We start from the raw sequence: 13,997 nt of genomic DNA, 5'->3' as shown, positions 1-13,997 counted from the left end.
ACAACAGTCAAACACAGGAGGGCAATGAGCGACAAGAAAACGGGAAGTCCGAGGGAAAAAAACTCGCGGGTAATCCAAACTGGGAACATGGCAGGATACTTCCACGGGGAAACTTTGCAAGGGAAACCATAAACCAAGGGCTGGGGTGAGCCCGGAGAGAAAAGCACCGTAAGGGAAGAGTAGCCACTACTGCGAGGAGGTTACGGCACGAACTGACAACGGGCGCTGGGAGACCACCAAACTTAAGCCCAGCCCTGACGGCTAAGCCCGGCCCTGAGGAGCCGATTGGCTGCCAGCGCGGGGAACAAAGTCAGAACAATGTTGATTGTTCTGACTTTAAACCTGTTGGTTGCTTTAAGTACTGTACTGCAGTACTTTTCCCCCCCATAGTATTTAAATAAAGCGTGGCAGTCTTTCATAACCAACTGTTGTTGTGGACTATATACTGGGGAAGTATTTGTTTGTTCTCCATTTGAGTGAGATGTTTTAGGTTGGTAATTGGCTATCATAAGCAAAGTGCTTGTGTGTATTTTATTTTTATTATTATTATTATTATTATTTGTACATGCAGGTGGCTGGCATGACAGAGGAAGATACAGAGGACAGGAAGAGATAGAAACAGATGATCCGCTGTGGCGACCCCTAACGGGAGCAGCTGAAAGTAGTAGTAGTAGTAGTAGTAGTAGTAGTAGTACAAGAGTAAACCAAAATATTAGATTGATATTGGTATCGGGACATAGCCAAAGCTGTGGTATTGGTATCAGTGTTGGTATTGGAAGTGAAAAAGTGGTATCAGGATGTCTCTAATTATAATCCACAAGGAAGTACACATTGTTATAATTTTGTTATGCAAACTTTATGACTCCACAAAATGAGTTGTAGGCCTGTGTATTTACATTGTGTTACTGCAGTTGTTAAGTTAAAGCAATAGTTTAGTGTTTTGAACCTTATTAACCCTATTAATGCGTTGTTTTCACTCATTCACTTATTCCAATACTTCATTTTGGAGAAGTTTAAGCCTGTGGAGGATTGTCTAGACTTCCAGTCAGAGTAGTTGAGGTAGCTACACAAACAAGTCATATTTACTCTGCACGGCATGTAGTAAATCTTTTACTCAGGAATAAGAATAATAAGAATAAGGGTGATGTGCAGAACTGTAGAACTACAGAGGTATGAAGTTGATCTTCAGCCACAGCATGAAGATATGGAAAAGAGTAATAGAAGCTAGGTTAAGATGAGAGGTGATGATCAGAATCAGAATCAGAATACTTTATTTATCCCCGATGGGAAATTAAGTTCTATTACAGACACTCGCGCTCTAATAACTAAAAACTAACAAGATACAAAATAAGAAAATAGAAACAGAAACAAACAGAAATAAAGATAAATAAGAAATAGAAATAAGAACAAAATATATCAACAAGCATGGTGCACATAACACCCTATCTATACTGCACTACCACAGCTCACAACAAGCAGCACAAACAAAACTTGACAGGCCCAATCCAATGACCATTAACTCAGTGTGTCTGACAGTCTGAGTCTGAGGGAGGAGTTGTAAAGTTTGATGACCACAGGAAGGAATGACCTCCTGTGGCGCTCTGTGGTGCTTTTCGGCAGAATGAGTCTATTACTAAAAGTACTCCTGTGCCCAACCAGCATGTCATGGAGTAGGTGGGAGACTTTGTCCATGATGGCACATCATTTCAGCAGCGTCCTCCGCTCAGAAACTACCGCCAGAGAATCCAGTTCCACCCCCACAATGTCACCGGCCTTGCAGATCAGTTTATTGAGCCTGTTTGCATCCGCTACCCTCAACCTGCTGCCCCAACACACCACAGCAAACAGGAGAGCACTAACCACCACAGACTCAGTGAGCAGCAGTATGGTTTCATGTCATGAAAGAGCACTACAGATGCAATGTTTGCTTTGAGAATGTTGACTGAAAAGTATAGAGAAGACCAAAAAGAGTTACATTGTGTCTTTGTGGATTTAGAGAAAGCATATGACAGGGTGCCGAGAGAGGAGGTGTGGTATTGTATGAGGAAGTCGGGAGTTGCAGAGAAGTATGTAGGAGTGGTGCAGGATATGTATGAGGAAAGTGTGACAGTGGTGAGGTGTGCAGTTGGAAAGACAGATGGGCTCAAGGTGGAGTTGGGATTTCATCAAGAATTGGCTCTGAGCCCTTTCTTGTTTGCAATGGTGATGGACAGGTTGACAGACGAGATCAGGCAGGAGTCTCCATGGACTATAATGTTTGCGGATAACATTGTAATCTGTAGCGAGAGTAGGGCGCAGGTGGCAGAGAGCCTGGAAAGGTGGATGAACTGGAGAGAAGAGGAATGAAAGGCAGTAGGAGCAAGACGGAATACCTATGCATGAATGAGGGAGGACAGTGGAATGATGAGGATGCAAGGAGTCTACTACTACTACTTTCGGCTGCTCCCGTTAGGGGTCACCACAGCGGATCATCCATTTCCATTTCTTCCTGTCTTCTGCGTCTTCCTCTGTCACACCAGCCACCTGCATGTCTTCCCTCACCACATCCATAAACCTCCTCTTTGGCCTTCCTCTTTTCCTCTTTCCTGGCAGCTCCGTATTCAGTATATCCAATATACCCACCATCTCTCCTCCACACATGTCCAAGCCATCTCAATCTTGCCTCTCTTGCTTTGTCTCCAAACTGTCCAACCTGAGCGGTCCCTCTAATATAATCATTCCTAATCCTGTTCCTCTTCATTACTCCCAGTGAAAATTTTAGTATCTTCAACTCTGCCACCTCCAGCTCCGCCTCCTGTCATTTCGTCAGTGCCACTGTCTCCAAACCATATAACATAACTGGTCTCACAACCATCTTGTGAATCTTCCCTTTAACTCTTGCTGGTACCCTTCTGTTGCAAATCACTCCTGACACTCTTCTCCACCCACTCCACCCTGCCTGCACTCTCTTGTTCACCTCTCTACTGCACTCCCCGTTACTTTGGACAGTTGACCCCAAGTATTTAAACTCATATGCCTTCGTCACCTCCACTCCTTGCATCCTGACCATTCCACTGTCCTCCCTCTCATGCATAGGTATTCCGTCTTGCTCCTACTGACTTTCATTCCTCTTCTCTCCAGTGCATACCTCCACCTGTCCAGGCTCTCCTCAACCTGCACCCTACTCTCGCTACAGATCACAATGTCATCTGCAAACATCATCATCCATGGAGACGCCTGTCTGATCTTGTCCATCAACCGGTCCATCACCACTGCAAACAAGAAAGGGCTCAGAGCCGATCCTTGATGTAATCCCACCTCCACCTTGAACCCATCTGGCAGTCCAACCGCACACCTCACCATTGTCACACTTCCATCATACATATCCTGCACCACTCCTACATACTTCTCTGCAACTCCCGACTTCCTCATACAATACCACACCTCCTCTCTCAGTACCCTGTCATATGCTTTCTCTAAATCCACAAAGACACAATGCAACTCTTTCTGGCCTTCTCTATACTTCTCAATCAACATTCTCAAAGCAAACATCGCATCTGTGGTGCTCTTTCGTGGCATGAAACCATACTGCTGATCGCTAATCGTCACCTCTCCTCTTAACCTCGCTTCTATTACTCTTTCCCAAATCTTCATGCTGTGGCTGATCAACTTTATACCTCTGTAGTTGCTACAGTTCTGCACATCGCCTATGTTCTTGAAAATCGGTACCAGTATGCTTCTTCTCCACTTCTCAGGCATCCTCTCACTTTCCAAGATTGTGTTAAACAATCTAGTTAAAAACCCCACTGCCATCTCTCCTAAACATCTCCATGCCTCCACAGGTATGTCATCAGGACCAACTGCCTTTCCATTCTTCATCCTCTTCATAGCTGCCCAGGATGCAAGAAATAGAGGTGATGAAAGCATATGAGTTTAAATACTTGAGGTCAACTGTACAAAGCAACGGGGAGTGCAGAAGACGGGTGAAGAAGAGAGTGCAGGCAGGGTGGAGTGGGTGGAGAAGAGTGTCAGGAGTGATTTGCGACAGAAGGGTACCAGCAAGAGTTAAAGGGAAAGTTTACAAGATGATTGTGAGACCAGCTATGTTATATGGTTTGGAGACAGTGGCACTGATGAAAAGATAAGAGGTGGAGCTGGGAGTTGCAGAGTTGAAGATGCTAAGATTTTCATTGGGCATGACAAGAGGGATAGGATTAGGAGTGAGTATATTAGAGGGACAGCTCAGGTTGGATAGTTTGGAGACAAAACAAGAGAGGCAAGAATGAGATGGCATTGACATGTGTGGAGGAGAGATGTTGGGAATATTGGGAGATGGATGCTGAATATGGAGCTGCCAGGGAAGAGCAAAAGAGGAAGTCCAAAGTAAAATAACCGATTTAATCTATGAACTCAGAAAAACCAAAATATATTGCACAAATCTTGTGATATTAATGCAAGTAAGTCTTATGTACTCAAGAGTGGAAACATACACAAAAATATGACACTTTAAACTTGCCTCACATCATTTGGAAGAATGTGAAGTTAACTGTCAATTACCTGCATCCAATACAGTGAATCAGTTTAACATGAGTATTTAGTTTTATAACCAATGTTCAACAATGATTTTTGTGTTCCAAACATGTTTGTAAGTTCTGCCTCATCTGAAAGCAAATTCATCCCTTTAAGTGTTTTTAACAATGAACCATATAATTTGTATGGTCCCACCAAAGCTTCAACTCTGGTAACCGCTTCTTCTGACCAAATCTGTAAAACGTTGTGGGGCTGACTTTAATATTAAATCTCCAAAATCAACATATTGCACTAAATACTGGTTTAAGAATTAAAATTATTCTGTGTAAGATTTGCACCTCAATCTAGTTTGTAACATAACTGTTCTTATGGGCATATTTTAACATGTTTACATTATATAATGCCAGATTGCATGCTCTCTTGTTTCTTTCCCTTTCAGTTTCCTTTTTTATTTTACTGGATGTATTTTTTTTTATTGCTTCCATCTCTTTCCAGTTCAACTTCCTCTGTTTTCTTTTCCTGATTGAACTGTATTTCCTTTGCAAAATTTTCAACAAGCAAAACTCTATGGCTTACTTTAGATGAAGCCATTCGAAACGTGATGGTCTAAAAGGCACGTCTGACATTTGGTCTCTGGTTTCCAAAGGTGATGATACTTGACAGAAAGAATCTCTATTGTCAGTTGTGTCATTTCTGTGGTGTATTCCTTTAAGTGTGGCCTCAAATAGGGCTGCTATGGAATTTGCAAAACAGGGTTTTGCACTCTACCTTTGTCCTCACAGTCTTGCTCCATCTGCATCAAGAAAAAATGATAAAACTATGTTAGGTCTTGTTTTTATGTAGTCAAATTTATTTCCAACATTTTTTATCAATGCATCAGTCCCTGATCCAATTATAATTTACTACTGCTACTTTCAGCTGCTCCCATTTGGGGTCGCCACAGCAGCTCATCTGTTTCCATTTCTTCCTGTCCTCTGCATCTTCCTCTGTCACACCAGCCATCTGCATGTCCTCTCTCACCAAATTGATAAAACTCCTCTGCAGCCTTCCTCTTTTCCGCTTCCCTGGCAGCTCCACATTCTGCATCCTTCTCCCAATATGCCCAGTATCTCTCCTCCACACATGTCCAAACCATGTCATTCTTGCCTTTCTTGCTTTATCTCCAAACCACCCAACCTGAGTTGTCATTCTAATATACTGGTTCCTAATCCTGTCCTTCTTCATCACTCCCAATGAAAATCTCAGCAGCTTCAACTCTGCCACCTCCAGCTTCGCCTCCTGTCTTTTCGTCAGTGCCACTATCTCCAAACCATATAACAGAGCTGGTCTTACAGCCATCTTGTAAACCCTCTCGTTAACTCTTGCTGGTACTTTGCTGTCGCAAATCACTCCTGACACTCTTCTCCACCCACTCCACCCTGCCTGCACTCTCTTCTTCACCCTTCTTCTTCACTACCCATTACTTTTGACAATTGACCCCAAGTATTTAAACTCATACCCCTTTGTCACCTCTACTCCATGCATCCTCACCATTCCACTGTCCTCCCTCTCATTCACATATATTTATTCCATATTGCTCCTGCTGGCTTTCATTCCTCTTCTCTCCAGTGCATACATCTACCTGTCCAGGCTCTCCTTAACCTGCACCCTACTCTCGCTACAGATCACAATGTCATCCACAAACATCATAGTCCACGGAAACTCCTGCCTGATCTCGTCCGTCAACCTGTCCATCACTATTGCAAACAAAAAAGGGCTCAGAGCCGATCCTTGATGTAATCCCACCTCCACCTTGAACCCATCTGTCATTCCAATCGTACACCTCACCACTGTCACACTGCCCTCATACATGTCCTGTACCACTCCTACATAATTCTCTGCAACTCCCGACTTCTTCATACAATACCACACCTCCTCTCTCGGCACCCTTTCATATGCTTTCTCTAAATCCACAAAGACACAATGTAACTCCTTCTGGCCTTCTCTATACTTCTCAATCAAAGCAAATATTGCATCTGTAGTGCTCTTTCATAGCATGAAACCATACTGCTGCTCGCTAATCATCACCTCTCCTCTTAACCTATCCAAAGGAGTTGAATCAAGTGCAACGGGACTTGGTATATATCCGTGAAGACGTTTCGCCTGTCATCCAAGAGGCTTCCTCAGTTCGTGCCTTTCTGACTAGACCAAGCTAGTCTGACTGGCTGGTGATGAGACTCCGAATTTATCCTCTAGGAGTCGTTGTCAGAGCTATTGATATGCGTGGCTCTTTGTGATGCGATGTTTACCAACGTCCGTCGCTAACAGAGCCATAGATATGAGAATAGATTTGCCAACTACTGGACCTTTGCCTGAACACTACATACTTCCAATTCAGGGGCCAGTTTTACAGACAGAAACACGGCTGTGCAATGGGCTCACCAGTATCGCCCATTGTGGCCAACTTATATATGGAAGAGGTAGAACACAGGGCCCTGAACTCCTTCGGAGGAGCACCTCCGAGCCACTGGTTCAGATATGTGGATGACACATGGGTCAAAATCCAAACACAAGAGGTGCAAGCATTTACCAAACACATCAACTCAGTGGACAAGAACATTAAGTTCACAAAGGAAGATGTAAAGAACAACAGTTTGCCCTTCTTGGACTGTGACATCCACATTGGGGAAGACAGGAGCCTCCACATTGGGGTTTACAGGAAACCTACACACACAGACCAATATCTACTTTTCGACTCACACCACCCGCTGGAACACAAACTGAGCATCATCAGAACTTTGCAACACAGAGCTGACAATGTGCCCAGCAGCACTCAGGCCCAACGAGAAGAACACAAACACCTGAGGGGAGCTTGAAAAACCTGCGGCTACCCCAGTTGGACCTTTGTGAAAACTGCAACACGTTCCAAAAAGACCAACCAGGTGAGCGACGAGGAGAAAAGGAACAGAAGGAATAGCACAGTCATCCCGTATGTTTCTGGGGTCTCCGAGAAACTCAGGAGAATTTTCAACAAACACCTCATCCCGGTATACTTCAAACCCAGCCATGCACTCCGACAAAGACTGGTTCATCCCAAAGACCGTGTACCACACACCCAAAAAAGCAATCTGGTGTATGTTGTACAATGCAATGAGGATTGCACTGACCTACACATAGGAGAAACCAAACAACCACTACACAAACGGATGGCCCAACACAGAAGGCCAAACTCCTCTGGACAAGACTCAGCAGTCTATCTACACCTAAAGGAGAAGACACACTCCTTCGAGGACAGCAACGTACACATTTTGGACAGAGAACATAGATGGTTTGAAAGAGGGGTGAAGGAAGCCATCTATGCGAAACTGGAAAAACCATCCCTCAACAGAGGAGGAGGTCTGCGACACCACCTATCTCCCACTTACAATGCCGTCCTTTCATCTCTACCCAGGAGACTCAATAAGCCTAGCCTCCAAGAATAACAGTTGGTTACTAACGGCTCCAACGACTCTCATGACCACTGAATAATGAAGTCAAAACTAACACCCCCAACGACCATCGCTGCTAAACAAATGCAAATCAATAGCTCCGATGGCGACGGGCGCGGCTGGACATCAGAGCACAAAGAGCCACGCATATCAATAGCTCTGACGACGACTCCTAGAGGATAAATTCTGAGCCTCATCACCAGCCAGTCAGACTAGAAAGGCACGAACTGAGGAACCCTCTTGGATGAGAGGCAAAACGTCTTCACAGATATATACCAAGTCCAGTTGCACTTGATTCAGCTCCTTTGGATAAACATGACCTGGATGAATGAGAACATTCACAGACATCCTCCTCTTAACTTAGCTTCTGTTACTCTTTCCCATATCTTCATGCTGTGTCTGATCAACTTTATACCTCTGTAGTTGCTACAGTTCTGCACATCGCCCTTATTCTTGAAAATCGGTACCAGTATGCTTCTTCTCCACTCCTCCGGCATCCTCTCACTTTCCAAGATTGTGTTAAACAATCTAGTTAAAAACTGAACTGATATATCTCCTAAACATCTCCATGCCTCCACAGGTATGTCATCAGGACCAACTGCCTTCCTACTCTTCATTCTCTTCATAGCTGCCCTCACTTCCTCCTTGCTAATCCACCGCACTTCCTGATTCACTATCCCCACATCATCCAACCTTCTCTTTCTTTTTCTTCATTCATCAGCCCCTCAAAGTACTCCTTTCACCTTCTAAGCACACTCTCCTCACTTGTCAGCACACTTTCATCTCTATGTTTGATTGTCCTAGCCTGCTGCACATCCTTCCTAGCTCAGTCCCTCTGTCGAGCCAGTCGGTACAAGTCCTTTTCTCCTTCCTTGGTGGCTAACCTCTCATCCCACTCACCATACCTTTTCCTTTGCGTTTGCCATGTCTCTCTTTGCTTTACGCTGCATCTCCTTGTACTCCTGTGTACTTTCTTCATCTCTCTGACTATTCCACTTCTTCTTTGCCAACCTCTTCCTCTGTATACTTTGCTGGACTTCCTCATTTCACCACCAACTCTCCTTGTCTGCCTTCCTCTGTCCTGATGACACACCAAGTACCTTCCTAGCTGTCTCCCTCACTATTGCTGCAGTGGTTGCCCAGCCACCCAACAACTCTTCACTACTACCCAGTGCCTGTCAACAGTTTCATTCCTCAGGCTTTGAGGTTCCTCAACAGCCTGAACACTTAGTCTTCGACCTTACATAAAATGACTTTTTGACTGTCTTACTCACTGTCCATGTCAGGTGGGCTTGTGATGTTTAGGTCTGTGAAGTAATTCTTGTTTTTAATGCGCTTTTTGTGTTTAATATTTATTGTGTGTTACTTGTTTTTATGTGGCACTGAGGTCCTTGTGAAATGTAATTTTGTTCCCTTGTATGTATGAGACATGCATATAAGGCAATGACAAATAAAAGCAGTCTAAGTCATCCTTCAGACGACTATCCGATGTTGCCTAGCTGTGTTCTCTCCTGTCATCCCGTTGCAGTCTCCAATCCCTTTCAGATAGGTGAGGCTTCTTGGAATGAAGATTGACTAGTAAATTGAGAGCTTCGCTTTCCGGCTCAGCTCCCTCTTCATCACAATGGTCGGGTACAATGTCTGCATTACTACTGATGCTGCACCAATCCGCCTGTCAATCTCACTCTCCATCCTACCCTCACTCGTGAACAAGACCCCAAGATACTTGAATTCTTTCACTTGAGGCAACAACTCATCCCCAACCTGGAGGGAGCAATCCACTATTTTCCGGTAGAGAACCATGGCCTCAGACTTGGAGGTGCTGACTCTCATCCTGGCCATTTCACACTCAACTGCAAACTGCCCCAACACGTGCTGGAGGTTACATTCTGATGAAGCCAACAAAACGATATCATCTGCAAAGAGCAGAGATGCAATTCTGAGGTTCCCAAAATGAACACACTCCTCATCTTGGCTGCACCTTAACATCCTGTCCATGAATATCACAAACATAATCGGAGGCAAGGGACAACCTTGGTGGAATCCAACACCTGCCAAAAACGTGTTTGACTTTGTGCTGAGAATGTGGACACAGCTCTCACTTTTGTTATACAAGGACCAGATGGATGGCTTTTAGCAACTGCCCCAGTAACCCAGATCCTGCAGTACCCCCCACAGAGCGCCCTGGGGTACACAATTATAAGCCTTTTCCAAGTCCACAAAACACATGTAGACTGGCTGGTCAAACTCCCATGCCTCCCTCAGCACTTCTGCAACAGTAAAGAGTTGGCCGATTGTTCCACGGCCAGGACGGAATCCGCATTGTCCCTCCTGGATCCAAGGTTTGACAATTGGTCGGCGACTCCTTTCCAGCACCCTAGAGTAGACTTTCCCCAGGAGGCTGAGCAGTGTAATGCCCCGATAATTGGAGCACACCCTCCGGTCCCCCTTATTTTTTAAATATTGGAACCACCGCCCTGTCTGCCACTCCACAGATACTGTCCCCAACCTCCACGTGACACTGAAGAAGCGTGTCAGCCAAGACAGCCCAACAATGTCCAGAGCCTTCAGCATCTTAGGGAGAATCTAATCCACACCCGGCACCTTGCCACCGAGGAGCTTCTTAACTACTTCTGCCAGGGATATGGGTGGGGCTTCCCCTGAGTCTTCAGACTCTACCTCCTCCACTGAGGATGTGTTAGCTGTGTTCAGGAGTTCCTCAAAGTGTTTTTTCTACCACCCGACAACATCCCCAGTCCAGTTCAGCAGTTCCCCTCCCCGGCTGAACACAGCCTGAGTCAAACCCTGCTTACCCTTCCTGAGTCACCGGGTGGTTTGCCAGAACTTCCTTGAGGCCAACCGAAAGTCCTCCTCCATAGCCTTGCTGAACTCCTCCCACACCTGAGTTTTTGCTTCTGTGGCCACCAAGGCTGCAGCTCCTCTGGCCTCTCGATATCTGTCTGCTCCTTTAAGAGACCTCTGGGCCAACCAAGCCCCAAAGGCCTCCTTCCTCAGCCTGACAGCTTCCCTCACTGCCTGTGTCCACCAGCGAGTTCTTACGTTGTCACTTCAACAGGCACCGATGGCTTTATGATCACAGCTCCTACTTGCCACATCTGCAATAGAGGCTTTGAACATGGCCCACTCAAACTCCATGTCCCTAGCTTCCCTCAGTATACATGAGAACTTCATCCAGAGGTTGGAGTTGAACTCACAGACAGAGCCTCTGCTAGATGTTCCCAGTTCACCCTCACTACACGTTTGGGTTTGCCAGGTCTGTCTGGCAGCCTTCCCTGCCATCTGATCCAACTCACCACCATGTGGTGATCCATTGACAGCTCTGCTCCTCTCTTCACCCGAGTGTCCGAAACATACTGCCGCAGATGTGATGATACGACCACAAAGTCTATCATCAATCTTCAGCCTAAGGTGTTCTGGTACCAAGTACACTTATTAACTACCTTATGTTCGAACATGGTGTTGGTTATGGCCAATCCTTGACTCGAACAGAAGTCCAATACAAGGCAACGCTCGGGTTTTGATCAGGGAGGCCATTCCTCCCAATCACGCCCCTCTAGGTTTCTCCATCGTTGCCCACGTGCGTGTTGAAGTCCCCCAGCAGAACTATAGAGTCCCCAAGCAGAACCCTGTCCAGGACACCACTCAGAGACTCCAAGAAGGCCGGATACTCCAAACTGCTATTCTGTGCATAAGCACACACAATCGTCAGAGCCTTCCCCCCAGCGGCTAGCAGTCATATAGAAGTGACCCTCTATTCCCTGGAGAGAACTCTAACATGGTGGCACTCAACCAGAGACTTGTGAGTATCCCCACACCCGCCCCACGCCTCTCAACTTGGCCAACTCTGGAAAAGTAGAGTCCAGCCCCTCTTAAGGAATTTGGTACCAGAGCCCATGCTATGTGTGGAGGTGAACCCAACTATATCTAGTTGGTACCGCTCCACCTCCAGCACCAGCTTAGGCACCTTCCCTGCCAGAGAGGGACATTCCATATCCGAGGACCAGTCTGCAATGCTGGAAGTCGGTACGCCCCGGTCCCCGCCTTTGTCTGCCACCCAGCTTGCATTGCACCCTATCCCAATGCTCATCCCCACGGGTGGTTGGTCCACGGGGTGGTGGCTTCATGTTGCTTTTTCGGGCTGGGCCTGACCGGGCCCCATGGGCCAAGGCCCAGCCATCAAACTCTCACCAGCGAGCTCCCTTCCCAGGTCTGGCTCCAGGAGGGGGCCCTGGTTTCCCTTTTCTGGGCGAGGTGCTGTAGCCCTGCCGTTGTAATTTCACTGGGTTTCTTGGGAATCGCTCTTAGTCTGGCCCCTCCTCTGGGACCAATTTGCCTTGGGAGACTATCAGGAGCTATTGCCACTGACAACATAGCTCCCAGGATCACCAGGGCAAATAATTTTCTACAGTTAAATGCAGATAAAACTGAAGTGTTGATTATTGCTACTGTTAACCTTAACTCAGTGATCAGGCAGAACCTTGGTGCCTTATCTGTCTTCTCGGTCTATTCTGCGTAATCTCGGTTTGATTTTTGACGAATCCATCAGTTTTGATGCTCATATTAGGAATGCTGACTCAATTGTGTTTCTTTCCTTTAAGAAACACCGTCAAGCTCAGGTTTATTGTGTCAAGGGCTGAAATGGAGATGATTTTATCTCATCGTGTTTAGACTATTGTAATTCTCTTTTTACCTGCCTTAATAAATCTTCCTTGGACCATTTACAAACTGACCAAAATGTTGCTGCTAGTGTTTTAATATGGTCCAACAGATGGTCACTTATTACACCTATCTTAATCTCTCTGCACTGGCTTCCTGTTAATTTTAGAATTCATTTTAAAATCTTGGTGCTCACTTATAGAACCCTACATGGCCCAGCTCCCCATTACATCATGGATCTTTTGCGGCCCCACATCACAAACCGAGCGCTTAGGTCCTATAACCAGGTTCTTTTAAGGGTCTCTCGGACACTTTTTAAGACTCGGTAGATAGTGCTTTCCAGTGGGCAGCACCTAAGCTTTGTTTTAAGCCAAGTCTCCCACTAAGTCTGAGGTCTGTGGATTCTTTTAAACAGCTGTCAAAAAATGATCTCTTCAGACAAGCATTTAGGTAGTGTGTGGTATTTTATGTTTTAACTTGTGTTTATCCCTGTTTTCTCTGGTGTGTTTAATCTGTTGTTTAGCCTTGTTTTTTATTTGACTGTTAAACACTTTGTGACTTGTGTCTTTGAAGCTACTATATAAATTATCATTACTTACTATTATCTAGATCTAATGTTAGTCAACTAATTTGAAGTTCAGAGAGCAGGTCTAGATTGTTCGCTAACTTGTATTCATTGCTCGAACATGTCATCATTTAAACATTATGAACTAACATTTTAGTGTTGGTAATGTTATGGTGAAATGCTGTCAAAAAGAGGAAAATTGATATCAGATACTTTTTTATGAAGTCGCACTTTTCCTACACAGACAAGGTAATTTACATAAAGGTTTAAAAAGACCTTAAATGGGAGATATGAAACAAGATATGGAGATTAAATAACAAGAATATTAAAAGAATGAGATAAAGAATTAAAACAAGAAATTAAAGTATAACCAGAGCTTGACAAACAATGTAATGAAAGGCTAATAAGATGGATGTAGAACCTCCCATTAAAACCTGTTGATATCAGTTCACAAGTGCAACCAACCATTGAAAACTAACTGGAACAGCACTTTCAGAATAACATTAAGTACACCATTTTTGCAGATAGTGGGTCTGTGACATTTAAATACTTAAATACTTGTGTGTGGCTTGGTGTCTGTCTCTCTGTCTCTCTCTGTCTCACACACACACACTAGATAGACAAATACTTTATTGTCCTGCAAGAGGATATTTGTTTTCACTTTTCATATACAGTAAATACATCTACACATATACATACCATAGGACATAAGATCAGAGGGACAATACATTAACACAACAGTTTAGATTTACAGTGAGTTTTGAACATTAATGGCAGAA

This window comes from Lampris incognitus, chromosome 2 (genome assembly GCF_029633865.1).
Source record: "Lampris incognitus isolate fLamInc1 chromosome 2, fLamInc1.hap2, whole genome shotgun sequence".
Taxonomy (NCBI): Eukaryota; Metazoa; Chordata; class Actinopteri; order Lampriformes; family Lampridae; genus Lampris; species Lampris incognitus.
The sequence above is the reverse complement of the archived record's forward strand: the minus strand, read 5'-3'. Positions refer to the sequence as shown.